At 41.3% G+C, this 25,977-nt stretch overlaps 1 long non-coding RNA gene across 1 annotated transcript in view; it reads left to right on the plus strand.

The window, feature by feature from the left end:
- The first annotated feature begins 616 nt into the window (after positions 1 to 616).
- LOC131482873 (uncharacterized) overlaps positions 617 to 25,977 on the plus strand; it is a 363,322-nt gene continuing 337,961 nt past the window's right edge. The window contains exon 1 of the long non-coding RNA XR_009247364.1: positions 617 to 639. This is a non-coding gene — a long non-coding RNA (uncharacterized LOC131482873). The remainder of the gene's footprint in view (positions 640 to 25,977) is intronic.

Genomic DNA, 25,977 nt, shown 5'->3' on the forward strand with positions numbered 1-25,977 from the left:
CATCTTGCTTGGCAATATAGTGTATAGGGAAAACCAGTACAGAAACACAAGAAAGGACTGGGAAAGGGGAGGTTGTGGTGCTAAGCAGAGCCGAGTGCAGTCGTCCACTGTTTCAAGTCAGGGAATGCAAGCTCGTTTTCTGTGAGGAACATAAAGGAAAGTTTAAATAATCAGAAAAGACTCTGAACCGGGAAGGAAACCAAATCAATTCCAAACACCACGAAGTCGTGAGGAAGCAACACAAGCGTGTTTCGGCAGGAAAAGAGAAAGCCTTATCACCTCAGCTTAGCGGCTCAGTCTTTACCGCCCCTAAACCAGGGCCCGGCCACTCTGGTTTCCGATTGGTTCGATGTAGGGAATGCTCTGCTTCTATTGGCCCGGACGCCTGTCCGCAGACGAGCGGCCATCTTGTGACCCGCCCCTATCCGACCTTGCGTTGCAGCCTGGGAATTGTAGTCCCAGTGGAGATCTGTCCAGTCGCTGGACTTTTCGCCCTGTGTCTCAGTGCCTCAGGCTTCCACCCTAGTGAGCACGCTCGGGCGGCGTCCCGCCCCGCGTTCCTTCCTGTCGTTCACACGCAGCTGCCACGACCCTGGAAGGTAGGGGCAGAGGGCACAGCCAAGTGGAACCGAGTTTCTGGTACGCGGGCCTGGGTTTCCACAAGCGTCTGGTCCTTACCCCCTCGGCCAGGTGTGGCGGCCACCGGCCCGGCGTCGCCCGCGGCGCGGGAGCCCGTCCTCTGCGCCGAGCCAGTCTCCTCAGGGTTGGAACGTTGCCCGAGCGCCGCCCTCCCCACCCCTTAACGTGCTTCATTTCACAAGGGAGGAAACTGAGGCACGGAGCTCCGCCAGTTTCTCGGCCTGGTGGTTGTAGTCACCAGTTTCGTAATTCGCAGCAGTCGCTGTCTCCACAGGCCTGTGTTAAGCGCGCACCTTTGGTTTCCCTGTGCCCCTGACAGGAGCGAAGCAGAGCACAAAGAAAACGGTATTCGGGGAGAGAATTTTGCCTTTAGTTATGAAAAACAAGGCGGGCAGAAGGGATAAGCATTGAATTCCTTTGTGAGAGAAATGTGTGGCACGTCATTACACCTAGTTTACAGCTTTTCGTTTTAGTTTCATACCCGGGACTTTTAAACTCGCCACGTGAGGGAAAAAAGGAGCCCACTTGGTGAAACTCGAGCCGGGTTTGCAGCTTCCTCTGTGGAGACAGGTTCTGCCTCTGCTGTGTGACCTTGGAATAAATACTGGACGCTGCCAGTTCCAGCCTTCCAGGAATGCTGCGTGAAACTGAATTCTAAATTGAGCTCATGCTTGTGAAAGTTTACCATTTGCAGACTCACTGGTATTGCTGTTCTGAGTTCCATAGAAATGTCTGGGTCTCAGCATAAAATACCCCCATGGGTGTTTTAAAAAGGTTCTGACCTGGTATCTGTGGCTGAGGTTGTCGGAACTTATCGGATTCTCTCCTGATACTGAGTGCACATCACACTCCCACTTGGATTCTATTTTACTTCCAGAAGCCCGGCAGCTAAGGATTCCAGGAGTTGGAGCCTGGTTCCTAGTTTCCCAGGGGGCTGGGACCCCGACCTCCCAGCCTGCCTTGGGCACGGCAGGATGTCTTTTGGGAGATGAAGTCTCAGTTCTTACCATTCCGTGACTAGTTCCTTTACCTGGAACTACAGCTCCCATGTGGCTTTGCGTTGTTGGCTGCTATCCTTTGCGTCCACCTGCTGGGAGCTGGCACTAGATGTGTTAGTAAAGATTTCTTGGTGGATTTTTGGTTTATCTGCTTGTTTTGTTTGGGTTTAAAATTTTTGAAAATATTGTTCCAGGTTTTATATTTTTATTAAGCTCGACGAGGTCCCAGTTATTAAATAGGAACATGTATGCTGTCAAACAGTTAACACTGGACAATTAATGTTAGGTTGTTCACATGACTTCTTTTAATAATAATCTGTGCCTTTTACTATTTGCAGATGGCAAAAATCTTGGGGAGATTGATTGTCCCTGGTTACTACAGCTAATAGTAAAAAGTAAAAATCTGTATAATTGTGAGAGTGTGAGAGAAATGAGTTTGTATCCATTTTTATGGATTTGAAAACTAAGACTAACAAAGTTAAGCAACTTGTTCAAGTGAACTAAGCTAGTGCCTAGAACTACTGGAACTGTATTCCCGTCTGCTGGACAGTTCATGCTTCTAAAGATTTCTATCACAAGCTGAGAGGGAGCCCAACTTTTCTGCATACACAATTTAGAATCTTTCCATTATCTCATGTTATCTCTTTAGTTAGACACTAAACATTACAGCTGCAAAAACCATTGCTATCGTTTAAATCTGAGGTAAAGGTATTCAAACAGTTTCTGACATATAGTGAAATTTCCACCAATGTTAGCTATAAAAAACTTTGTATTTTTGTTAAGGAGGAATAAACTGGCCTAGATGGTAAGCCCATTTCCCAAGGTCACACAGTTGGTCTGTGTCAGAGATGACACTAGAGTCAAGCATGTTGTTTCCAAGTTCGGAGTTATTTTCATTCCCCTAACAGTGAGCTAGCAGGAGTACCAGATGTGTGGTGGCTTAAATAATGAGTTCTCTGGTAATTTGTTCTTTCTAGGCTTCACAGAAGGAGCAATTGTTGTAAAGTCTTGTAATTATTACTATACTTGGTGAGGTGGTAATGTTCCATTATCCAACAAATGTTTAGTGTACATTTTTTATGTTCATTTTTATTTGGGTACAGGGACTACATAGGAGAAGTGGGTTAGGACTGGAATTCTGGACCTTGTAAATCTGCTTCTTTCATGTTATAAATGACAAGTGACACCCAAAGCAGTCTTCCATCTTGAACTCATGGCTTTGTGTCAAGCATCCTCTGTGTGAAGTGGTAGGGAAAAGCTCCCAGTCCTGTATTTGACATGGCCTCTTGCTTTCCTAAATGGTCTCCTTTTCCAGGCCCTATTTCTGTGAGTGTTTGGTGGCATGCTTCAGGCAAGGTTTCTGAGTCCCCATCTTTATTTGTATGTATGTACATGCTGCTTCACTGTGCTCCCTTTCTATTTTAGGAATTAGCCTTGTTTTGGCTTCCAGTACTGTTTCCCTTTTATTCTTTCAGGTATCTGAGAACAAAAACTGACATTGTTTGCATTCAGAGATGTGAAAATCTAACCCTCTAATAGACGGTATCAGAAATGTGCATCAATTACTACAAACTCTTCGTTTCATTTAGAAAACACGTAGCTGGTGCAATTATGTATTCACAGATAATAAGGCAGGTAACTCTCACCTCTTCTGTGTGAAAGATGATTTCTGTATAATTAGATGATAAGTAGCAGTTTTGTAATTATTGGATAAACATTCCTAAAACAGTCACTATGAGAAAGGTTGTCCCTATCAACCTGTAAGTTCCTGGTATTTTCCCAACTGACAGTGAGAGTATTCAGCTTCCAGCTCAATTCCCAACCACTACAACAATCTGAAAACATCGTGTTAAATTGTATTCATAAGCACCCCAGAGTTCCATTCCTATGTTTTTTTTCTTGAATCTCAGTTTTCTCTTTTAATGTAGAAATGCGGCTTTGAAATATAAAATGTAGGAGGTTCCTTTCCTTTCAACATGTACATTGCAGAGAAAATTCTCAGCCTTTGAGGATATTCTCTAAGGGACTGTCTCTTTGGGCATATCCATGTCTTTGACTTCTTAGATGATAGAGTGATCTAAATAGCAAAACAAAGTAGAGGTTCCGTAGAGGTTGGGTATGAGTGGGTCTGTGCTTTAAATCCCAGCCCTGCCTCTGAGGTTGTTTAGCCCTTGGATTTCTTTCTGTAAAATAGGATTAAGAAGCATGCGAGGGCCCGGCGGCGTGGCCTAGCGGCTAAAGTCCTCGCCTTGAACACACCGGGATCCCATATGGACGCCAGTTCTAATCCCGGCAGTTCCACTTCCCATCCAGCTCCCCGCTTGTGGCCTGGGAAAGCAGTTGAGGACAGCCCAAAGCTTTGGGACCCTGCACCCGTGTGGGAGACCCGGAAGAGGTTCCGGGTTCCCGGCTTCGGATCGGCGCAGCACCGGCCCGTTGCGGCTCACTTGGGGAGTGAAACATCGGATGGAAGATCTTCCTCTCTGTCTCTCCTCCCCTCTATACATCTGACTTTGTAAAAATCAATAAATAAATCTTTAAAAAAAGAAAAAAAAGAAAATACCCACTATCATTCAGTGATGATAAAGAAATAGAAAAAAAAAAGTGTGTTTAAAGCTTTTTACATGTTGTCTGCATCTGAATAGCTTGCAATCAAAATAACAACAATGGTAGTGTTTTTTTCCCTGATTTTTAATGTAGACTGATAGATGAAAATCCATATTAGGGTTTAAGCTGGTTCCAGATATCTATTTTATGAAAGAACTTACCTTTTGTTTTCTTAACATAGGAAGCTTCGCCATCACATTTGAACTATGATGTAACCCTGTCTTGTCAGCACAATGACATTGGTGCGTACACAGAGGGCTATGTGGATTCTTCCATTTAAAAACAGGCAATTTCTGTCAGTGGGCTGTCTGTCCTCTTCTAGAAAAACCAGGTCCTATCCCAAGAGTCTTAGGGTTAACGTAAAACAGTTGTCATCCAGTTTGTGAGTAATCCCGGGGCAATGGCCATTTTGACGCCACAGTACTTATTTCTGAAGCTGACAGCTTCAGTAGCCACAAGGTTGCTGATAAGGATTTGAGTTACTGCAAAGGGGTGATGCAAGGCAGATGGAAGCAGCGATGGGAAAAACAAAAGCAAAAGGAGGGGGTGCATAGGAAGCCATGAAGGCCCTTGGTGTCTGACACTTGTCTCTACTCAAAACATTTATCTTGTGTCTTTCTCTGTATCAAGAAGAGTGAAGGTAGCTGACAGAACAGTAGTGAGTGGTGGTGGTATATTGTAGGTGAGGAGGAGCTGAGAAGACAGGAGGAGGGCAGAAAGGAGAGTAGTGTTGGGATTGGATGAGCAGAAAAGAGGTCTGTGTGCCTGAGGTATGAAAATGAAAGGCTAGAGGAAAAAAAGTGGTAAAGCTGCAGACAGAAACATGGGTTCTGTTAGGTATTATGTACAGTCCTGATTTTAGATTTTCAAAGAATTTTGTACTTTATTCCAAGCACATTTGGGCAAACATTTCTATCATAAGTGGAACAATGGCATATTTTGAATTGGTGAGAGGCAACAGCTCATGTGGACAAATTAGTTAAATCTGTGCTTTTTGCAAATTAATTTGGATATGAATATTTAGCAGATCGGAAATGAACCAGAGAGTCGGTAACTCTAACAGACTTACATCACTGTACCATGGACTGTATTTTGAATAGCTAGTACTTTGGACACTATTGAGTGAGCTGGGGGAGAGGAAATGGTGGTTAGGAGAATGGACTCTAGAGAGCAAAACTTTTTTTTTTTTTTTTTAAGCAAGATTTGTTAGAAAAGTTGAGAAAGAAAGGAGACTCCCGTCCTAGTAATGGGAGGGGGCTCTGAGATAGAAAGAACCCTTACGCCCTGCCATAGTGGCAGGAGGAGAAGTGGAGAAAAAAAGAGACCCTCGTCCTCTGCCAAAGTGGCAGGAGGAAAAGTGGAAAAAGAGACCCAACACCTGGCTTTTAATCTTTATTCTACCACTTACTTTCTGTGGGACTTGGGGACACTTTTCTCAGCTGTGAAGTGGTGGCAATGACTCCTATTACAAAGGACTGTTTAAAGTTTTCCTGGAGGAAACCTGTGGAAAGTGTTTAACACTAACTGGCACCCTAAAATGGTGTCTCTTGCTTTTACTCTTATTTAATTAACAGTTGCAATTTAATAAATGTTGCTTCATATTTATCTTTAATTCTGTTTTATCTGTAATTCCTACTTTGTTTCCCTCTCACATATCATATTTAGAACGCCCTCAATTGTTTGTAGAAATTTAAGTGTTGTTAGGTTGCAGGAGAGGGAAACATATCCATCCATTCTAGGCTCATGGGTAAGGACCCTGTAGCAAAAGACAGAATGACAAGAGAAAAACAGTGTATTTATTTAATATACATATTATATGATACAGCTGTCTTCATGAAGAAATGGAGATCTTAGGAAATGGGTAAACCTGTGTATTTTTATTCCACCTTTGATGAAGCAGTGTGGAGTTGTGCGTATGACTGGGTAGAAAAATTTGATCTAATGGTAGTAAACAGGAGGAAACATGTTTGTGTGTTTTGACTATGGTTTGAATGTATCTTTAAGGCTTCATGTTTTGGAAGCTTGTTCTCAGTGTGGTGATATTAGGAGGTAGTGTGACTTTTAAGAGGTAGGGCCTAGAGGAAAATAATTACGGCTAAAGATGGTTCTCATCCAATTTGTGGTTAGTTTCTCAGTGAGAGTTGTTATAATGGAGTGAGCCTAACCTCGAACCACTCTCAGCTTCCTATTTTGCTATGGTGTGTCTCCCTCCTCATTATCTTGCATATACTCCTATCATGGTGTCTTTCCAACATGATGTAACACAGGCAAGAATGCCCTCATCAGAGGCCAAAGGGCTTACTATTGTGCTTTCTGTTTTCAATCACCAAAATGGTGAGGTAAATAAACCTCTTTTAAAAAAATGCATTAGCATCCTCAGGTATTTTGTCATAGGAAATGGACAAATATATGTAATTAATTAGTCAGCTTTTTGCCGATTACTTATGAAGGAAGGAAACTTATCTTGGTTTATAGCTTTGGAGGTTCACAGTCCAAGATTGGGTTGGCGCTATTGGTTAGGCCATCTAGTAGGACCGGGAACGGCAGTGATGGAGACTGTGCAGAGAAGGGATCATGTGACTATCTAGGAAGGAGAGAGGATGGGCTCAACTTTTCCTTTACACCTAACCCTCTCATGAGAGTTATCTTTAAGGGTCTGTGCCAACCAATGACCTAAGGTCCTTCTGCTAGGCCCAATTCACAAGCACTGTAATTTGATTAAGTTTCCATGATTTTCGTTATCAGTAACCTATGTCTTTGAATGAGTTGGGAGCCATATCCTATTCTAATTCTAGCATATAACAAGGCCTGTTGCATCAGGTTACTACTTACTGCAACTCTTTGCCTTCAGTGAAAAGAATATTCTTTTGTTTTTTCAAGTATAGGGAAAATGCCTTTCACATGAGGGCCTTTTTTTTTTAAAGATTTATTTTTTTATTTTTATTGGAAAGTCAGATATACAAAGAGGAGGAGAGACAGAGAGGAAGCTCTTCCGTCCGATGATTCACTCCCCAAGTGAGCGCAACGGCGGGTGCTGTGCCGATCCGAAGCCAGGAACCAGGAACTTTTTCCAGGTCTCCCACATGGGTGCAGAGTCCCAAGGCTTTGGGCTGTCCTCGGCTGCTTTCCCAGGCCACAAGGAGGGAGCTGGATGGGAAGCTGGGCTGCTGGAATTAGAACTGGTGCCCAAGGCGAGAACTTTAGCCACTAGGCCACGCAGCCGGGCCCAACACATGAGGGTCTTAACATCTGCCTCAGGTGAAGGACAGATAAATCTTTTCTTGATTTTATGACCTGTTTCTGGGGAGGAGAGGAGAAAGTGAGAATGAGTTTTCTACTTCTGTCGTTTTTTCAAATTTCTTTAACTTGAAATATTTTGAGATAGCATGTCCTAAACCCATCATGGACAATAGATACATTTCAGAACATGCAATTGAGTGTTTTGAAATTTTGATGGAAAAATCTGGGATGTTTAAAGCAATATATTATATCTGATTATTAAGTTGTAGATTTGAGGAGCCTTTACAGCAAATGGAAATATATTCTTTCTTTATATAACTCTAATTTGTTTGAATTGCTTTCCAACCAGTGGTTCACAGCACTGGCTGTGAATAGAATCACTTGGGTCTGGTTTTATACAGAGAAATTCAATCAGAGTGGAGGCAGGTGTTGGTGTTTTGTTTCTTAAATTTCCCAGGTGGTTTTAAAGTGCATTTAGCATTGAGTAACAGTAGTTTTGCAAAAGAATGTTAGAAAATGGGTAAAGGGACATGTTGGGTGAGAAAATAATTGGAAGGAAGCGTTTGGAGGTGTTGGTAGGTAGAGAGATGAGAAGGTCTCATGAACTTTAATGAACCCACTGCATGTTATGTCCTGTTGAGGTGAAAATTCCAGGGACCCTCTTTTTCCTATGTGTTACTTGTATCTCTAGCTTGCCTACTTCCTTCAGGATTCTCCTTATGTTGCATTTTAGGTTGTGCCTTTCTTTCTGGTGTTTAGTTAGTTTCATTCTTTGTGTCTGAAAAAAAATATGAAACCCCCAAAACATGTTCCAGAGAAAGCAAGGTATATCTTTTCATGATCCATTGCACTGTTATTCAAAAAGGTTTAAATGATTGTTCACATTTAAATACAAATGCAAAATACAGTGCCCTTTTACTAGCAATGTTCTGTTACTCTGATACAGTAGCTTAAAAGGATTCAGCCTAGAGGACCAGACTATGTAAATTTTACTTTCTTTCTTTTTTTTTTAAATTGTTACCCCCCAACCTCCATTTCATGTCAGGGTAATTAAGTGAATTTCATCAAATATTGCTCACTTTGTGTTATCTGTAGTATGTATTGGAGGAAAAAAACCAAAACAAAGCAAAATACTAAATTCTTCCTCTGCACTCTTGGGTTTTGTTCTTATCGACCTGGAAATTAGACAAAAAAAAATAGATTATGATAAAGAGCTGTTTTTAGGTGTGTTTACAAGGGACTACAAAGAAAAGAAGTCAAAGTTCCCAAGAGGTGGTTATAGCCAGGAGTTCCTAGGGTAGGAGCAGGTGGTTGGTGCTGTGATAAGTGAGAACCAATGACAAGGAGCATGCATGGTAAGTAAAGATTGATGAGTAAGACTGACTATTCATGTAAGAGTTTCCTTTCCGGTGAGGAGAGAGGACCTCCTTTACACATGGAGCTGTGTCACTTTTACACCCTGCCATTAGCCAAGTAAGGGAGAAAGGAAGGAGCCTGCTGTTTCTTGACTTGATCTTAAAGTAACCGGTGTCAAAATGGCCTAGTTTTGTGTGGCATATTCTCTTCTTTTTCACAACCCTTGTGTTTCAAAAGGTTTTTTTTTTTCTCATAGACGATTCATACATGTATATTTGTTAGAGCACTTTAGCTTAAAGTTTATATCAAGGATACAGAAGCATTCTTAGCTGAGTTTATATCACCCAGCACAAAAATTTCTTTTTTTTTTTTTTTTCCAATTTGCTGATTCCCCAGAGAGAAAAAGATAAAGTGGGGAAGGAAGAATGTACTTCCTGGAGTGTTTTAATAGTGTTTTAAATTGCCTGTGTTTAGTGTATGTTGCATTTATGTCAGTGGCTTTCTTTCTCCCACTAAAGATTCATTTATTTATTTGAGAGGCAGAGTTACCAAGATAGAGAGGCCTATCATCCTCTGGTTTATTCCTCAAATGGCCACAAAGGCCAGGGCTATGTGAAGCCAAAGTCAGGAGCTAAGATCTCTTTCTGGGTCACTGACATGGGTGACAATCTTGGACTATCTTCTGCTTTCCTAAGCACATTGGCAGGGGTGGGAAGGTAGATGGGAAACAGAGTAGCTGGGGCTTGAACCCCTGCTCATACGGGCTGCCGGTATCAGAGGTGCTGAGCTTAACTTGCTGTGTCACAATGCCAGCCCCCATTATTTTATCAATGAACAAGTAAGAATAACAGAAAATGGAGAAACTTAAGAGAAGTTCATAGAAAGTACACACTAACAGCATTTTGGAAATGAAGATGAATATTCCTTTTTTCTTAAAAAAAATTATTTATTTTTACTGGATAGGCAAGAGAAGAGACACAGAAAGGTCTTCCATCTGCTGGCTTGCTCCCCATATGGCTGCTGTGGCTGGAGCTGAGCAATCTGAAGCTGGTAGCCAGGAATTTCTTCTGGGTCTCCCATGTGAGTACAGGGTCCCCAAGGCTTTGGACAATTTTGCACTGCTTTCCCAGACCACAGGCAGGGAGCTGGTTGGCAAGTTGAGCAGCTGGGGTGCCCAAGGTGAGGATTTAGTCATTGAACCATTGTGCCAGGCCCTGTTACTGTTCCTTGTAATGGAGTTATGTCTGTCTGTCTGTCTTGGCATTTTTTTCATTTTTAAATTATCATTATCATTTTATGATATAGTTCCATAGGCCCTAGAATTTTCCTTACCCCCTTCCCAAATACATTCTCCCCCCCCCCACTGAGTTCCCAAATATCATCACAACAGTATAATTTCTCATAAACAGTCATAAGTCTATCATTGCAGGCATGGACAATGACAGAGTCCAGCATCCCCTTGTTAAGACACATATAACACTTTCACCGGGAGTCCATCCTCAATCAGAAAGTAGAGATACACACTGCAATGTATCCTCCAATGTGGATATGACAGTCTCCAGTACACAATTACTACACATCCCCCTAAATGAAAAGCGACAAAACAAAATCAACAGGAAGAAAAACAGATCGCCGCTGGCTGAATGCCGCTGGAGTATCTGGTCACTGCAACACCCCACCTTTGTCTCTGCTGCTTCCTTGTGTCCATCAGGTGCCCCTCTGCTGCTAATCTCTCCTCTCCTATTTCCTGGAATGTGCCCTCTCTACTTCACCCTGGCTAATGTTTCTCCACCCGTTTAAACGTGTCCTTACTCTATTCTGCCAACTTGATTTTCTTGGAGTTATGTCTTTCTTTTAGCAATCAGAGTTCTATTAAAATCAGATTTTGCAGTTTCTTAGACTTGCAGCTTTTGGAGTTAAAAACCATCACAGATAGTGCTGAAGTATCAGTGCTCCCCTATGAGGTTTAATGCATTCACATTGTAGTTGTTGGAGAGTATAGTCCATAGTCATTTAGTCAGTGAAGTATGGAATATGAAGTGCAAGCGAAAACTTCACTTTCTGTGAGGCTTGTAGTCTCCTTCCTACGCCTTCAGTTTTGAAAAGATAAATGCTTCCTGTTTTCTCTAGACTCTGCTGAAGGACCATGGCTAGAAGCACCACTGCCTCTGTGTGTGTGTGTGTGTGTGTGTGTGTGTGCGTGCATGTGTATGTGTGTGTGTGTATGTATATATAAATTATACACACTTAGAACCCTGAAGACAGAAAGTGTTGGAACCTGTTGGGATAAGATTATTTCAGCCCCTTTAGCACTTTTGGTTCCTGTGCATCATCACCCAGGAGTGAGTGAAAGAAGTTATTGATCCAAGGAGAATGGAGAATATCAAGAGAAAGAAGGAACCACATTGAGGGTAAGGAAGAGGAGCAACAGCAACAGCGATGACAAAGATAAAGTTGATGGCAAAGGCAAGGTTTTTGTTTTTGTAGCCGTCTATATAAATAAAATTATTTACATATATCTATATAAATAAAATAAAGTATATCCTAGCCAGTGATTTTGTCATGTGAGAGAGGCAGATCTAAATTGTCCCTGTGTTTGATCTACTGATTTCAATTTTCTGCCTAGAAGTGTAAACTATGAGACCCCCTTAAAATTTTCTTTAGGATACCTTAAACTGTTCTTGGGTAATAATATTCAAGCACTGTTGAATTGAGGTTCCAAGGCATGCACCAATTCCCCATCCTCCAAAGTTAGTTGATGTGTGTGGAACCTGCTTTGGTGACTTTAACTTGTAGCCTAAGCAGAGAAATACTGGCCTGGAAGCTGTCCAAATGGTTAATGTTAAAAAGGAGACATTGTTGCATTAAGTAAATTTTTGTAAGAGATCTCAAATTCCAAACTTAATATCATATGAATTAGACATACAATATATCACTTTAAGGAACTTGGATTTTTAAAATCAAATTTAAAGAAGCTGAATATTTTGGGCTAGAACATCTCCTTTTGAGTATAATGCCCCAGTATTGACAATGGACTGGAGAAGTACCAGCTTCAGTTGTTTGTGTTCCACTTGGAAATATTTGTGTAGCTGGTGGGTGGGGATAGTGTGTGTGGCCAGGCTTGCAGTGTACTCCCAGGCCTGGCAAGCAGAGGCTCACCCAGAGGAAATGGGGCAGTGCTGCCTCTGGCTTGGGCTCAGGGGCCACAGTTGCCATGTTAGTATGTATGAATGGTACACCCCGGGTTTTCCCTTATGCGGCTTGTGTGGTTGTACTCACAGAAGAACCTTGTTGAAAGGGAGATGCTGTTGTCTTCTCAAGAAGGAACATGATAATGGGGTGCAAAAACAACAGGTGGAGACTGCAATTTAAAATCCCAGCTGCTGGTTTGTTCTGCCTCTAGGGTGAAAGTTAAGCCTGGAAGCTTCAGCAGCTCGTGGCCACAGATAAATCTGCAGCTGAAGTCCTCTCTTGGCTCTGCTGAGCATGGGCTAAAGCTTCCGTTGCACTAAGCCTTCCTGTAGCCCCTTGAACTTCCAGGAGGCAACTGGCCAAGGTTTCCGGGGCCTGGAGGAATTAACTGTGCTTGGCTTCCTAGTGCAGACAGAACAGCTGGGTCCAAGTCCTATGGGTCAAAGACTGGCTAGAGCTATTCTCCAGGGTCTTGGTGAGGACAGAAGCTTTTTTATTTTCAGCATGCTACCAGGTGATACAGATAATGCTGGTCTGCTAGCCACACTTAGAAAAGATTGTTTTTCTCAGATTGCTACTATGTTTTCAATGTAAGGAATAATGTCTTTTGAGTTCACACATATATGTACTGTGTGTGTGTGGGGGGGAAGGTAGGGTTGTCTTTGGCAAGATAGTTTTTTACTCAGCCTGCAGAGTTTTGTTTTTCTCTGTAAAATGCAGATGAAAGTGCTTCATAAGTAGATATGAATTAGGATAAACTGTAAAACATTAGCCTTTTGCATAACAAGTATTTGGTAACTGCTAGCTATTTTTAAGTTAGTATCACTCTATTTTACCTTTTAGTTACTTTTAAACCAACAGAGACAATTTTGTAGATTCAAGGCATGTACTTTACCAACTTACCAATGACCAGATGTGGGCACTTGGCATTTCTCACCTTTAAGATGAGAATTTTGGTAGTAACTACCTGTGAAGGTAGGAATGCCTGAGTCATGCTGTGTATGGGAAGCCCTTGGGATATATTAGTTGGCCTCAGTGTTAGGAGTACTGCTCCATGGTTGGAGGGATTCGCATAAGCAAAATCTGTTACTTACGCTTGGCCAAGTTTGTAGGTCCTCAGCAGTGCACTCTGTTGCTGTGGTAGAAGCAGTTTCTATGCCTGTGCTAGGTCTAGTGGCAGGCAAGATAAGAGTGGGATGTGGGTCTTGAAGCAGCTAATCATCTCAGTTATTGCAAGCAGGTGGTGGAGTATGAGGTGACAGTTTGGCAACAGGTCCAGCTACAAAGTCTGGCTTGATTCTGGAGGGTGATCTGCCCTTATCTCCTATGGGGCTCAGTGAACCATGCCTGTGAGTCCCTGCGTGGTGGTGGCCTTATTTCTCTAAGTGAACCATTCTGACTCAGGGCCACCCCTGATAATCTGACCTGCCAGCCACACTCCAATTGTATTCTTGCATTTTCTTGGGTATGAGTAGCTTCACTCATTATTACTGCTTTATTTATTCTATAAACTTTTACTTAGGCATAGTAGAATCAGTCACTCTGCAGTTGTGTATAACTCAGTGAACAATCTACAGTGCTTACTCTCTTAGAAACAAGTGGAGGAGATGAGCAGTACACAGGCAAACCAATGCAATGATTAAATGTCAAATAGAAAAAAGGCTGGGTTTAGTGGATAAAGTCCTCCTCTTGCATGTACCAGGATCCCATATGGGCACCAGGTGCATGTCTTGGCGGCCCCACTTCCCATCCAGCTCCCTGCTTGTTGCCTGGGAAGGCAGTTGAGGATAGCCCAAAGTCTTGGGACCCTGCACCCATGTGGGAGCCCTGGAAGAAGTTCCTGGATCCTGGCTTTGAATTGGCTCAGCTCCGGCTGTTGTGGCCATTTGGAGAGTGAGTCAACAGCTGGAAGATCTTTCTTTCTGTCTTTCCTTCTCTCTGTATATCTGATTTTCCAATTAAAAAAATCTTAAAAAAAAACCAAAAACACCAGTACAGGCTGACATTGGCCATGATTGGACACAGGCCATGAAGGACCTTCAAGTCTAAATATGGAGTTTGCATTTCATTATTTGGGGAGTATTATTATGTGCAAATCTTATTCTCTATTGTGCCAAGTCTTATGTTTTGCTGTCCAGATGTTCTTGCCACTGACTTTCTCCTCTGAGCAAATCTGCTTTCTGATTTCTTTCTTCTTAACTCTTGCCAGAATGTCATTCATAGTCCAGACTTCTTAACACCTACCTTCTGCATAGGTTCATCTATTACTTGTTAATACATTCCTTGGACACCATGCTTCATTTTCATAACCCAGTTCCTTCTAATTTTATCTTTCAGCTCAGCACAGAGTGTTCTATACCCATTTCTGTCCATGGTATGTTACCAGGCACCTATTTTTTGTGATCTGACTTTCCTGTCATATGGCAGTGAAAATCAAGAGCAAAGGGCCCAGTGCGATAGTGTAATGGTTAAGGTCCTCGCCTTGAACGTGCAGGGATCCCATATAGGCGCCAGTTCTAATCCCGGCAGCTCCACTTCCCATCCAGCTCCCTCCTTGTGGCCTGGGAAAGCAGTCGAGGATGGCCCAAAGCCTTGGGACCCTGCACTCGCGTGGGAGACCCGGAAACAAGTTCCTGGCTCCTGGCTCCTGGCTTCAGATCGGCACAGCACCGACCGTTGCAGCCACTTGGGGAGTGAATCATTGGAGGGAAGATCTTCCTCTCTGTCTCTCCTCCTCTCTGTACATCTGCCTTTCCAAATAAAATAAATAAATCTTTTTTAAAAAAAAATCAAGAGCAAAGTCCTTACAGTAGCAGTGTATGTGAATAGAATGAAAGGACTGAAGAACAGTTTAGGATCTAGTGTTGAGTTGAAGGAAGAAGATATAAATGCGTATGCTTCAATATCTGGGCATTATTCCTTCCATGATTGTTTTAAAGAGCTTGAAGGAAGCATGATGGGTTCAATAGGAGTCTTTTTTTGCTTATTTGGAAAAATGACCCGGTGGATCACAGAATTGGTGGAAATTGTTGACCTTTTTTCTTGTTTGTGTCCTTTATCTTTCACCATTGCTTTTATTTCACCTCTTTCTGTCAATGCCTGTCTTCTCTCTGGACTATCATCTGTGTATTTTGCTAATGGCCTTTCCCCTTGCTCCTGGCCTTGTTTTGGGTAAGTGGTTCACATCAGGGCTGTAACTTAGTGTTAAACAGTGTTTTGCGCTGTATTATTCTACTGATGGCCTAGCCTCCATTACTGGATATGAGTCATTTCTGCTATTAGCTGAATACTGCTTGTGTACCGTGTATAAGTAAATAACCTCCACAAAATCTCAGACTTTAGTCTTTCTCACCATTTCTGTGAACTTGCATAACCTCTGCTTTGTTCCTTATGTTGAGGAGAATGCTCTGTTTATTGTGTTGATGTTTTTAGTCTTCTTTTGCTAGACAGTTCCACCAGGGCTGGAATAGTGTTGGTCCTGTTTGTTGCTGTTCTGTGCACAGAGCAATGTAAGCAATGTACAGCCTCTGATAGACAGAATGAGTTATGTCTTACTGTTGCCATCAAGATCTAAAAGTCTGGGTTGTCCCGAAGGCTGCTGCCCTATGCAGGTGGGTTATTTATGCTGTGCAGATAATAGGAATTTTCAAATGTTGGAGAGTCAAGGAAGGACTTTGAAGGGGAGATTGTAAAAAACAGTCTATTCTCTGGCTCTGAAGGCAGATTTTTAGCTCTGATTGTCATTTATACTATCACCTTGAACAAAGCACTCACTGGAGATGATACTGCTCTGATGAAGATCACACAAAAACTATTTGTGTAAAATTAAATCATGCCCTACCTAGCGCCTGACAGATAGCTAATCTTAGAATCAAAGGTAGTTCATCCGGACTGTTGTTCTGTAAACTACTACTGGCTGATGCTTACATGTGGGTACCTGTTTTCACTTTGAAACATCAGACTGTGTCCTTTCCCATTAGTACCAATTATTTGGTGAAGTCCCAGATTCGTTTTGGTCCTCAAATAAGTGTATAGTCCATCAGTTCTGGCCATGCAAAGTTTACTGAAAACATTCATGAACAACAACCCAGAATTCAACATAAAATATACATGCTGGTTGATGTTGAAGACTAGAATGCAAATTAGGAAACAGACACATCCACAGTACTGTAATATTTTAATGCCATCTCAAACACAATTCTCTTTAGCCCAACATCAGAAAAATGATAAATATTAATATTTGTCATCAAAGAAAATATTAGAAATCAAAGCAAAGGAAGCAGTTGTTGTGTTTTGAGGATTACATAATGCTGAATACATTTTTTAGCCCTTCCTAAACTCTATTTTAAAAAATATTTCTCTGAGATAGTTCATTTTGATCTAGTGTACAAAACCAGGAGAGATGTGTTTTGAATCTGAAACAAATGCAGGTAATTTGTTGATTCGGATCATGTTCTTAAAGACGTAGGTTGTGTTGTGTCTACAAAAGAAACCCACATGTATCTGAGCAAACCATCCTCCATTGATCTCTAATTCTATTTGAGGAGAATTGCTTTGGAAACGGACCCAGTGCAGCTCATGAAAGGATGTGTGTGTGTCCTGATTTCACCATGGATTCTCCCTCCAGGCTTCTCTAGTATTCTTGGTTGATGGTGGCACTACCCCATGTGTGCCAGGAAGCACATGCAGCAGTACCCAGGGTTGGGGGTAGGGCAGCAGAGGGAGGGAGGGCAGGCTGTTATGCTGGAGCTGACAGGCTTTCCTTCCTGTTTGGATGGCTGGTTCAACATGAGAGAACCTCTTTTGGTCTCTGAAAGAGCATGCTGCTGGCCACTGGGGAGCCTGGGTTGGTTTAGTCCTGTTTTTTCCATTGTCTTTCACAAATTTCTCTTCTCTAGTCTACACATATGGAAGGTGGGTGGTGTCTGAATCTGATAGCTATGAAATCATGTCCCTCTCCAACGTCCTGTGACCTGGTAGAGAGCTCCAGTGATCTGATTAAAGCTTTCCTCCACCCTTTCTGGAAGGATAATTCTGGAATGACTAACTTTGAGACTAGAAAGATCTCTGTCTAATCTTAGATAATTCAGTGAAGTTTTTAGTTTCCTTATTCATTAAATGGAAGTAGTGCAAAGTTGTAAAATCAGGGGATGTTTGGAAAGCATCTGATGCTATATTCAGCACATCACACTGATTTAATAAAACTGTTGTTATTAGGTTACACTGAAATATATACATACAGTAAATACAGGATATTATGTATAGTATTTATGTCTCAGCAGTTTTCCAGCTTTCAGTTTTTCAGCTTACTTATGTGAAAAATGTAGTTAGAAAGGAGAACCGACTTTGTTCATTTGTTTGCAGATTAAATGAGATAATATGAGAAAACATTCAGGATACTTCCTGGTGCCTGCTCAGCTGTACATGCACATTAGTGATTATTTTAGCTGTTGTTTGTATTTTTTATTTTTAATCACACTACTTTGAATACAAAAGTCCTTTTTGTGAAAGAACTGGATATACAAATTATTTGAAGATGTTGCCTGTTTTGATGGACAGGCTAAGGATTTCTAGTAATCTGAAAGTCCCCACATTTCCCTTAAATGCCTCATTTATTTCAGGAGCAGTGTACAAAGGATGTTGAATCTACATTTTAAAGTCTGGCATTTGTATAGAAGATGGGTTCTTAAGCTGGGATGATGAGGTCTCTTTAGAATCTGATGTGCCAGATTCATGATCTGTCTCCATATGTTAGTTGGAAGCTAGTTAGAAGAGACCGTGCCTTTACCACTTTTATTCAAGTTGAGAAGCAGAGAGACGGGCATCTCATATATGGTTGTCCGCCTCACCTCCCTCTGGCAAATGTCTGCAATAGCTGGGAGCTGAGAACTCAAGCTGGGTCTTCCACACAGGTAGCAGGGACCCAACTACTAAATGGATCACCGCTGCTTTCAAGGGGCTGATTAGTAGGAAGCTGGAGGCAGGAACAGAGCTAGAATTCAAACCAGACAGTGAGAGGTGGGCAGCCCAAGAGACATCCTCACTGTTGTGTGAAGCATCCATCCTGAGACAGAGTTTTTTAAAAATACTAACTAATACCTAAAAAATTAATTCAAATTTTCGAATTTCATGGTACAATTCCATAGGGTCTAGGATTTAACTACCCCATCCCCAAATTCACACCCCTTGACTGATTTTCTCCATGGCATTATAGTAGCATAGTCCTTCACAAGCCGTCATAAGTCCATCAGTCTGCTATTCAAGTGCGTCCTGACATTGCTGGCACAGACAATGCCAGACAGTCCATCACCCTATGAGATATTGTTTTACTGTGGACATTGAACTAAGACCATTGCATGAATTCTCTCATTTCATTCCCATAGAGACTTTGTGATACATATACTGTTTTATACATGAGAATACTGAATCTCAGAGAGGTCACATAATTGCTGAAGGACACCCAGCAGGGAAATAATAGGGTTATGGTATGGACTTCGTCCACCTTGCTAGGGCACTTGAGTCTGGCTGACAGATTAGATCTGCCTGGTAGCTACTCTTCTGTATAATGAAGTCTAATGAATGAGTACAAGAATATCAATAGAATTGCTTTTCATCAATGACCTAGCAAATTAACATTCATTTTGATTGTTTTCAAGATCATTCCCATTCAAGTAAAGGGATGAATTTTCAGTAAATATAAGGTTTATTTAAGGAAACATCAATATTTTTTTTCTTAGACCAACAGCATCAAATCTATGTTTATGGAATTAAAGAATGCAAATTTACTTTGAAACACAGATTTTTAAAATTATTTCTGCAACTTAGCTTGTAGTTGTTAACACCAGTTCTATTTTTAAAACATGAAAATGAATTGTTTCTTGTTAACTCCTTTTGATCTGCAAACAGATATTAGACAGAGTTGATGTCAGGAACTCTAACATGTTGATCAAAGAGCCAAGAGTGTTCTGAGAAGGTCTCATTTAAAAAGAACTTCTGTTACCAATTGCATAAGAAAATAAATTTATTTCTGAAGATTTGACCAACAGAAATGTTTAAAAATTAACATTGGCATTCCATTTCTTCATGATTTTGGTGTGTGCCTTTTCCATTTTTATTATTACATGGCATTTGTTACATTTCTAAAACGAGATCGTTTTGCAAGTAGTTTTTATATTTCTCTTTGCTGTATTTTGTGAGTTTTCGATGTTGTTAATATTTGCCAAGTATTAGATATGAACTTATTTAAAAGTTAAAAATAAACTTTTTAAAAAAAGATTTACTATTTTTATTACAAAGTCAGATATACAGAGAGGAGGAGAGACAGAGAGGAAGATCTTCTGTCCAATGATTCACTCCCCAAGTGACTGCAATGGCCGGCGCTGTGCCGATCCAAAGCCAGGGGCCAGGAACCTTTTCCGGGTCTACCATGCGGGTGCAGGGTCCCAAAGCTTTGGGCCATCCTCGACTGCTTTCCCAGGCCACAAGGAGGGAGCTGGATGGGAAGTGGAGCTGCCGGGATTAGAACCGGCGCCCATATGGGATCCCGGTGTGTTCAAGACGAGGACTTTAAGACTCTAGGCCATGACGCCGGGCCCAAAAATAAGCTTTTTGTTAGAGAGGCGGTGTGAGTTCCCACCTGCTGGTTTACTGCCCAGATGCCAGCAATTGCTGTCTAGAAGCCAAAAACAGGAAACTCAGTCCAGCTCTCTTCTTTGGGTATCAGGAACCCAGTTTCTTGGAGCTATCACTGCTGCTTTCCAAGGTCTACGGTAACAGGGGCCTAGAGTCAGGAGCGAGAGCTAGGTGTTCCTGTAGTGAGATGTGGACACCTTAACTTCTAGGCGAAACACCTGCCCTGCGAGTCTTAACAAATTCCAATTGATTAACATTTAGATTCCCCTGCCTTTTTAAACTGATGCATGTTAATGAATAATATTTGCATATATGAATGATCACATTCATGATTCTTAAGATAGTGAAAATAGTGGGTCACATTTCAAGCTGTAGCTATAGCTGTTGCATCCCATGCTGCATCTACTTTTTCACTGCAGTGTTTTCTTTTTGGACCTAGAATCCTCACTTTTCCTGGGGTCACCTTCCCAGGAGCTTGAGAGAAGAGACTATAAAACCAGAAGCTTGTGAGACAGTTACCCATATTAGTATTCACATTCTGCTGGTTTATCAAGATAATATGACAGGTTGCCTGTACTAACTTTAATGAGTCATGTGTTATTTAGTATGCAAATATGTTTCCAGATACTGCTTACTATGTTAGTAAACACTGTTATTTGGTATGTTACCATCATACATGTCATACGTTATTAAGGGTGCCATTGTGTCTTCAGCTGCAAGTAGCAGAAGATCTGATTTAGGCTGGCTAAAAGAGAGGTTTATTCAACTGCATAGTAATAAGCCCACCTTGGGTGGCTGTGGTCCAGCAGCTCAGAAGTGTGAAGGAGCATGTACCTGCTGTGTTCTCTGCCCTTTCCTTATGGTCACAGGATGACTGTAGCTGAGGGAAGCATCGTTTGTGTTCAAAGAGTCAAGAAGGGTTAGAGAACAGAGATGTGAATGAGAAATGTCCCTTATTCTGAATGCTATTAGCCTGATTAGTAATAGTAGTACTTTTTTCTCTTACTGAAAAAAATAATATGTATTGCTTATAGGGAGTGGACTTTGTCCGTGATAATATTGCTACTCAAAGGTCATTTTGGTATAATTTTTGTCTAGTTATTGATGTACAAATGTACAAAAAATCTAGCATTACTCATGTATATTGTGCATCATAACTGACTTCTGACTCATCATCCTGCTCTGTGCCTACCTTAAAGTTTTTTTAATACTTTAAATTTTCCTGAAAATACTTTAAAATTTTTCCTGAAAAATTAGGGAATGATTGAAAAGAAATATGAGAGTTCTTAAAAAAATTTCATTAAGTAGGATTAAAACATAAGTTTATTTTAGTTCCAAAAGTTTTTAAAATCTTGATATAGTTTTTTCATAATAAGCAATTCCCATGAACTTTTTGAAGACTCCTATGTGCTATTAATACTTTTGTGTATTTGGCCATAGTCTTCCTATAATATAGATTTTTTAGCAACTGTGTATTGCTAATTGTTCCATAATATCTTTCAATAATTCTTTATAATTTTAGATGTAGATTTTAAAAAAATTTTAAACTGACAGTTTTGCAATGAACATCTTTGTATGTGTTCTGTGTGTGTGCGTATGTGACAATCTCTCAATATTTCTTAGATAAATTCCTTTCGAAGGTGGAGTTGGAGCCAATGTAGTGACTCAGTGTAGTTTTACTTGTAATGCCAGCATTCTCCAAGTTTTAATGTCTTCTATTTCTTTTTTTTCAGTGATTTATAGTTTTCATCATAGAGGTCTTCCACTTCTTTGGTTAGATTAATTCCAAGGTATTTAAGAATCCTCTCTTTATTTTAAAGGGGCTTAGTTAAAATTTCTTTCTCAGCCATGGAGTTATTTGTGTATACTAGTGCCATCAGTTTGTGTTCATTGTATTTTGTTACCCTGCCAAAGTCTCTTGTGAGTTCCAGTAGTCTCTTGATTGGGTATGTTTTTGCTACGCCTCGTGGGTTTTGATATTTTCTATTTTCATTTCTTCAAAGTAGTTTTTTTCTTTTATTACATTTTTTTACTGGCTCATGGGTCATACAGTAGTATCATTTTCTTCAAGAATGTTTTTAACTTTCTTTTTCATTTCTGCAGTGACAAATTAGTCATTCAGTAGCATATTATTTAACTTCATAGCATTATAAATGTCATATTTTTTTTCCCTGCTGCTGATTTTATTTTGTGGCTTTTCATTTAAGGAGATGTATAGTAACTGTGTAATAGAGACTAATATATCCAGATGTGAAGATACAATTCATATGCATCTGTACTTCCAAATCAAAGATGAATTCCTAATGAAACTGTTAAATATATAGAATGCTGGAGTCTCTGCTGTCATCTATTTCTTCAATATCAGAATACGCTTAAATAGCAGAGTAATGGACTTCTGTTTATGAAGGACTGTACTACTGTAATAATTTAGGGGAAATCAGCTGGGGGAGGGAGGGTGGAAGTTTGGGTATGGGAAATCCCAGAGCCTATGAAAATGTATCATAAAATAATTTTTTAAAGTTATAAAAAATATTTGTTTTCCCCTACTATTACCTCTGTCCTGTTCTCCCTTAGTGTAACCATATTTTAGAGTTTTTATATCTTTGCACCCAGGCAAATAAAAAATATACATTATATTTCTTCCTTTCCTATAAAAAATACTGGTCGATATAGATTGTCATGTGCCTTTACTCGCTTTGATCTGACAGCTATATAAATTCCATTGTGTGAACAGTCCACAGTTTATTTATCTATTCGCCTGTCTAGCCTTTTTTGAAGCCTATATCTTTTCAGCCACATGAAGCCCAAGTGAATCATAATATTCTGGCCTTGCAGCTATGCTACTAATAGGAGTGGGCAGCTGTATCTTAATTTCTTAGTCCTATTGCCTGGCCTATTGCACCTTTTGACTTTGCCTCCCAGGGTGTAGTTGGCAGTGTCTGAAATACTTAGAATCTTCCAATAAGGGAGAGAATTGCAAAAGTAAACTGATCTTCTTTGAAGACACATTAGCTTATCCTTTTTCTCTTGATTTTTTTTTAGACTCATATATTCATTTATCTGATGGAGTGAGCACAAAAGCCTAGCAAAGGAACAAAGGAAGGAAGGAAGAAATAAAGGAAAAAAAATCTTCCTTGTGCTAGTTCACTTCCCAGATATCTAGAACAGTCTGGGATATGTCAGGCTGAATTCATGAGCCAGGAACTGCAACCAGGTTTCCCATATAGGTGGAAACAACCAAAATATTTAGTCCATCATCTACTGCCTCCCAGGCATATTAGCAGGAAGTTGGTACAGGATCTGGGCTTCTAAAGTGGTGATTTATCCTAAGAAACCACTGGACTTGCCCTTTCTTTAGTTTTCATTGTGAAATGTTTTCATGTTGTAGTTTAGAGAGAAGGTGCCTCAATTCTCTTCCAAGGGATGGGGATCTTGTATTTGAAGTTATGTCCTGGGTCTAGCATGGTAGCCTAGCCCCGAAGAAGGTCCTGGCTCCTGGCTTCAGATTGCCTCTAATGCAGGTGCAGGGTCCCACCACTTTGGGCTGTCTCTGCTGCTTCTCCAGGCAACAAGCAGGGAGCTGGATGGGATATGGGACTGTCAGGATGTGAACCTGCACCCATATGGGATCCTGGCGCATGCAAGGCAAGGACCTTAGCCACTGGGCTACCGTGCTGGGCCCTAGAATGTAGATTTTTAAAGATTACTTGAAAGGCTTAGAGAGACATACATACTGACAGGTTGGTAGAGATTGGTCTCCCAGCCATTGATTTAATCCTCAGATGCTGCAATAGGTAGAGCTGGCTGGACTGCGAATTCAGGTGCTAGGAATTAATTCAGGTCTCCCATGTGGGTGTCGGGAACCCAGTGACTTGGGCTATCACCTGCTGCTTCCCAGGGTGCACCTTAGCACTAAGCTTGAAATGGGACAGTTCTGGAACTTGACCTCAGGTACTCTTATATAGGGTATATGTCCCAGATGGCATCGTAACAATCTTGCCAAATGCCTTCCTCCCAGAATAGATTTGCTTTATGTTATAGTAGTTCCCAAACTAGAGAATTTCACAGACTACGAACTTAAATGTGGGAGATGAGATAGAGTGGGAGCAAACGTAACTATTGTCCACTCTTCGTTCTTTTTTTTTTTTTTTAAAGATTTATTCATTTTATTACAGCCAGATATACACAGAGGAGGAGAGACAGAGAGGAAGATCTTCCGTCCGATGATTCACTCCCCAAGTGGCCGCAACAGGCCGATGCGCGCCGATCAGAAGCCGGGAACCAGGAACCTCTTCCGGGTCTCCCACGCGGGTGCAGGGTTCAAGCCTGGTAGGAGGGCTGTTGAGGGAATCTGCTGCTGGGCAATTCTGCCACTGGTGAGCATGAGAACTGGAACTGGAGGCAGACCAGGCCAGGCGAGGCTACAGCATCTGTTGGCCTGTGTGTGAACTGGGTTATGGGGAGAGCCAGGCTGGGCTGACTTGACTATACCCACTGGTTCATGGATGAGCAAGATGAAGTGTAGGTTGGTTGGGTTTTGCCACAGCATCAGCTGACAAGGGCTGCGACTGGTGGCAAATCCTGTCAAGGTAGACTACAAAACCACCTGGAAAGTGCACCCTCCAGTATGAGTGTGGACTTGATAGTGGAGTCAGTTGGATTGAGCTATGTTAAAACACCCATAAACATGTACGAGAGCTGAATGGGATGCAGGACAGACTGGACCAGTCCGCTGTAGAGACTAGCAAGCACAGGAACCAGGGCTGGGGGGCTGGTGGGGGTTATTGGAGGTTGCTCTGTTTAGGCTGTAGTTCCCGCTGGTGTATGTGAGGGCTGAGTGTGTAGTGGGCAGGATTGGGCTGGGCTGCAGCACCCATTGATTTATGTAAGGGAAGAAGCTGTAGACAGGACTGACCCAGCAGTTGCAACTACCAGTGTGTGCATAGGCTAATGTGGATGACAGACTGAGCTGGATTTCATACCGGCAAGTACACACAAGAGTCAGGTCTGGAAATACCTAAGACAGTGTTTATTTGGGGATCCCCCAACTGAACCACTGACTCAGAACTGCAACTGTAGGGAAAACAATAGGATCTATGGTCTGACCAGGGAGTACATGTGTCAGAACTTTGCCTCCTCAGGGGCTAAGATGGAGTAGTGGACAGCATGCCCAGATGCACATGGAGAATGTGGCAGTCCATTGGAACCTACAGAGGACATCTTAGTGCCACAGCAGAGGAAGGAGAACAGAACAAATTGCTCACCTACCCCAGCCAAGTGTCTACAACATGTATCTAGGCAATGGAGACTCTAAGGTAGACCATGTTAGCCATATGGATCTTGAAAGGATTTTCTCATCCTTGGATCAGTGAGACTAATAGCATTTCAGAACTATTGAAACCACTTGAGCAGAACCCTTAGAGCATGCTCCACCTCCAGGACCCTGGACTGATATCGGGTGGCCATTTCCCAACCCCGGTAGTAAGGCGGCTGGGATGCTGGGTGCGGCTTCTCATCTTATCTCCCCTTCCCCTGGATGCAGGAAGAAGAAAAAGAAAATGTGAAAACAAACAAAAAAATTCTATCTGCAATAGGATTGAACCTGTTAAAAATAATTTAAAAATTTTAAAAATAAGTAAAAAATAATTAAGTGTCTTGTTTCATTTTGCTAGTAACTATTTAAAAACTTTCTTACAGTATATTCTTAGCTTATTGACTTGTTCTTGTTACTGGTTCATTCACAGAATCAGGAAATTGAAGTGTGTGATCCAGATCATTTCATGGTGTGGTAGCACTTTCAAGTTAGAAATGTCTAAGAGGTGGTCAGAACTTGATTCTCATTTTACAGCTGAAGACAACATAACCCACAGAGGGAGGGACCATTGCAAGTTGACCATAAAATCTTGTGTCAGTACCATTTCCCCCTGATAGACTACCCTGTCCAAGGGTCTTCAACTGGCACACCAATCGGAAATGAATAGAGGACTGATCTTGGAAGCTGAGAGGGTATCTAGTTTTACCTCCCACCTAATGTACACAATCCTTTTCCCTGCATTTCTAGAAAATGTTTTGTCTAATCATTAGTACATGATAAAAGATGAAGACATCCTTTTTTGGTAAATTGGCCTTATTACCAATTGTGTATCATTGTAAGGTCTACAGATGTGTCCTAGTGACTCTGAACTTGTTACCCGTAACTGCAACACACTCTGAGAACTTACTCTATTGAAAGCTCTATGTTGTATACTTGGCCTACAGGATGGATATTCTTTTTTTTTTTTTTTTAAGATTTATTATTTGTTTTTATTGGAAA

The sequence above is a fragment of the Ochotona princeps genome, chromosome 21, assembly GCF_030435755.1.
Source record: "Ochotona princeps isolate mOchPri1 chromosome 21, mOchPri1.hap1, whole genome shotgun sequence".
Lineage (NCBI taxonomy): Eukaryota > Metazoa > Chordata > Mammalia > Lagomorpha > Ochotonidae > Ochotona > Ochotona princeps.